The following is a 4,756-nucleotide window of genomic DNA, read 5'->3' as shown; positions in this document are numbered from 1 at the left end:
ATTGAGCTTAAGAAGAGTTATGAGCTTACTAAGCATTAATTGCTTACATAGTTATTTTTCCTATGTTTCGTAGATTGTCAAAAGCTTGATCAGTTGGAAGCTTGTTGGAGTTATATAACACTATCAAGCAATCACTTTGGTAGTTTTGAGTTTTCTTGTTCAAGGTTATAAATGAAATGTATAGAGATTTATGTCAATGAAGCATTTTGATGTGCTGGTTTCTCTTGTAAATGATTATATGAATATATGGTTAGTTTGGCTTGTATATGTTAAAACTCTTATGACTATGGTCACTTTGGCATGCTTATCTAAAAATGATATGTTGTAAGGGTAATGCTTGAAAATAACTAGCTCTTTTATAACTATGTTATGTGGTTGAAACTTGGCATCATAGTTTTATGATAGAATGATTTTGACTTCGCATGTTTTGGAGGTGCCTTTGAATGGCATATTGGTTAGAACTATTAGGTTGATAGAATTGGTATGTTTATATGTGTTTGAAATATGTTTAGGTCTATTGAATGTATGTACAAATGGAGTAGATTGTTGGGCAAGTTTTGGACTTAAATTGGTTTGTTTTAGGGACATATTATGGAGCACACGGGCTATCACACGGTCGTGTGACACACACAGCCTGGTTACATGGCCGTGTTTCACTATTTATTTCAAGTATACTTATCACACGGTCTGTGACATGACCTTGTGTATCAAGTTAGTGAGTCACATGGTCTGGCACACAATCCGCGACACAGTCGTGTGTATCAAGTCAGTGAGTTACACGGTCTGCGACACGGTCGTGTTTATCAAGTTAGAGAGTTACACGCCTTACGACACAATCATGTGATCTAAGTCAGTGAGTTACCCTGTTTAAGACACGAGTTAGGACATGGTCATGTGTCTCATTGTTTGAACACTACACGATCTGGGCTATGTCACACGACCTAGCCACACGGTCGTGTGACCCTTGTTTTCTAAATTTTTAATTTTTCCTTAGATTTTCTAAATTATTTCAAACTAGTCCCGTTTTGATCCCGAACTATTTTTGTTGGATTTAAGGCCCAAATGTGTATTTTTGTTGGATTTGTATGAGGTTTAAATAATTAATACTGAGTAGCATTATTAAACTGTTTAGATGTTAATTGTTCTGATTTTTACGGTAATGCTCCGTAACCCTAGACCGGCAATGGAAACAGGTTAGATGTGTTACATTAAGTCGACCCTTTTAAGCCACTGCTAGAACTATTATTGATATGGGTACTGGTGAACTTATGCTTCGTGTAGATGAGGAAAAGATTACTCTTCAAGCACATGATTTTGTGAGAGTCCCTAAAGAGTCCTTAGATTTTCTTAATTATTTCAAATTAGTCCTTTTTTGATCCCAAACTATTTTTAGGGCCTCGAAAGTTCAATTTAAGGCCCAAATATGTATGTTTGTTGGATTTGTATGAGGTTTAAATAATTAATATTGAATAGCATTATTAAACTATTTAGATGTTAATTGTTCTAATTTTTACGATAATGTTCCATAACCCTAGACTGGCGACGGAAACAGGTTAGGAGTGTTACATTAGGTTGAACCTTTTTAGCCACTACTAGAATTGTTATTGATATGGGTACTGGTGAACCTGTGCTTCATGTAGGTGATGAAAATATTACTCTTCAAGCACGTGATTTTGTGAGAGTCCCTAGTGAGTGAGATGATTCTAATTGTTCTATTAATGTTAATAATAATGTGACTCAACATTCTTTGTAGGAAATCCATCATGAAAACATGTTGGAGTCATATTTTATTAAAAGTGATAAAACTCGAGGGACAAGTGAATAGCGAATGGTACAGCTCGATAAACTAGATGAATGGCAAACGAAAGTTGATAATAAACTGAGAAAGCAAAAGGAAGTAACAAAACAACACCATGATGTGCATTGTAAAGAGAATGAACCAATTCAAAGTTGGGGCAAAGTGCTGTTAGACAAATCGGATGCACTTTTCCATCAGAGTTTACATCATGAAGGTCCAACTCATGTGTGGTAAAAACTGTATTTCCATACGGTACAATTGAGGTAACACAGCCTGAATTTAGCACATTCAAGGTAAACGGTAACACAACCTGAATTCGGCATATTCAAGGTAAACAATACTTGTCTCAAACCTTTTTTTGGTGGTAAAACTGATATCGAGAGAGAGGAGCTTCAACTCCAAGATTCACCTTATTTGTGAGCTTAAAAAGGAAAGTCGAGCTTAGACTCTAAATAAGCGCTTCTCAGGAGGAAACACGAGTGTTTTTGTGTAATTTACTTATTTTACTTTCTAAAAAAATTGAAAAAAGAAAAAAAAACTTTCATTCATTATCATTTTCTAAAAAATTGAAAAAAAAACTTGAAAAAAAAATTAGTAAATTTATTTTTATTACCTTAAAAATTTTAAAAAATATTAAAATATGAAAAAAAAGAAAGAAAAAAATTTGAAATTAAAATAAAAAAAAAGTGGTTCACATAGTCTGGGGTGATTCACACAGGCTTGTTAAGTCGTGTGCATACTGGAGCTAAAATTTTCAATTTTAATATGACCCACACTGGCACAGAGATTTACATAACATGGGCACATGGTCATGTGGGACACACAGTCTGGATACACGGCCATGTGGTAGACTGTGTGGCTCACACAAGCTCTCACATGGGCATAGGAGAAGAGAAGGAGGATTGCATACGACCTGGCACACGAACGTGCCCAAGGCCATGTAGTTACTAGGCTTATTTTCCGTATTTCTGAATCACACACGGTCTGAGTGATTCCACACGGCCGTGTAGAGCACACGACCATGTGGCTCATATGGCCTAGTACATGGCCATGTATTTTTTTTTCCTTTTTAAATCTAGTTTTTTTTTCTTTTCTTAATTTATTCTTTTATTTCATTCATACCCCAACCAAATTGATTTTATTTAGTTTTATATTTTATTTATTTCTATTTCTATTTCTATTTCTATTTCTATTTCTATTTCTATTTTTTTGTTTTTTATTTTTGTTTTCGTTTTTTTTTGTTTTTGTTTTTTTTTTCTTCTTTGTTTTTGCTTTTGCTTTTATTTTTATTTTTATTTTTATTTTATTATGCATTGTAATTTTATTATTTTGTCAATTGTTTTTCTATTTTTTATCTCTTTATCTTCTTATTCATTTTTGTCTATTTTTTTATTAGGTTGCTCGAAAACATGCACTTCATTTAGAATCGCCCACTATTCTAGTTTTCAATATTCCGACGAATTCATCCAAATTCAGGGCAGTTTCAATTCCCTTCCTCTCTTATGATATTATGCTTCTTCTATGATTATATTTGTTTGTACATTGAGAATAATGTACATCTTGAGTGTGGGGAGGTTGTTTGTATGTTTGTGATAAAATCTCTGAATTATTTATTGTGTTTAAGTAATTTTCCCAAACCCTCAATTAGAGTGAATCTCTTTTAATTTGGAGTTTTTATTGATTTTGTTTTGGGATAATTTGTGGGTGTTTGTGCATTGATTGATTTATACTTTAAGACATGAGAGAGTCAAGGATGATAAGTTGTCTCCCTGAATTGAAATATTATCTTGAATTTTTGAATTTGCAAGTTTGACATCAAAACCATAATTTTTGGTGAGCTTTTAGCCTATAAAGCATATATTTTTCTAGCTCATTTTATTTTTCGTTGTGAGTATGTGGACTTGATTTGTTGTTCTAGAACTTGCTTTAGTTATACATGTCAAGACGATATTATTGATTTGATATACTGAGATGATAGAGGCACTTAATATTTAACCGACATAACCTGTAAAAAGTTTACCTATTAAATTAACCCTTAGTAAACTTTGTTGATCCTAACACATTTTTTTCTAACCTATTAATGTTAACCCATAACTCATATCTATATTATAAAAATTATCATTTTTATTGACTCCCTTTTTATCAAGTTTGATTTGATTAGTTGCTAATAATCACTAAACTAACTAAAAATTCGACTAAGGCAAGCGCACCTATCGAACAATAGTATAGTTATGGTGAGACCGGAAATATCGTATCCACAAGGACTAAAAGTACTAGTAATTACTATCTTTTTATTATCTAGCCTAAGAATTAAAGGGACGTTTTTAAACTAAGATTAACTATCAATTAACTAAGAACACGACAGAGATTAAAGTTGGAAAATACTTTTGGAAAATCGATGGAGAAGACAATACCCAAGGAAGAATCCGCCTAGACTTCACTTATTACTTCTAAATTAGACGATTTATTCACTTGACTTAATCTGTAGGAATCCCTAGCTTATGCTAATATCTTTCTCGAGACTAAAAACAACTGACTCTAGGTTGATTAATTGAAATCCCTTCCTAATTAAAACCCCTATTGTCGTATTAACTCGATCTATGGACTCCCTTATTAGATTTAACTCTAATCCGGCAGATTTATGTTGTTCTATCTCTAGGATTGCATGTAACTCCGCTTAATTATGGAAGATCTACTCTTAAACAGGGACTTTTGCTCCACTGAATAAGCACATCAAAACCTGAATTAATATCCTAGAATATTAAAACAAGGATTAAAACTCATAATTAATAATAAGAACAAGTATTTATCATATGATTCAAATAGTAATAAGATCTATCTTAGGTTTCATCTCCCTTAGGTATTTAGGGAGTTTAGTTCATAAAACTTAGGAAAAACATCTCAAAATTCGGAAAACAGCAAAACATAAAGAAACCCAAAGAACTTCTAAGGAAATCG

The sequence above is a fragment of the Gossypium arboreum genome, chromosome 6 (genome assembly GCF_025698485.1).
Source record: "Gossypium arboreum isolate Shixiya-1 chromosome 6, ASM2569848v2, whole genome shotgun sequence".
Lineage (NCBI taxonomy): Eukaryota > Viridiplantae > Streptophyta > Magnoliopsida > Malvales > Malvaceae > Gossypium > Gossypium arboreum.
This window is presented reverse-complemented; position numbering follows the sequence as displayed.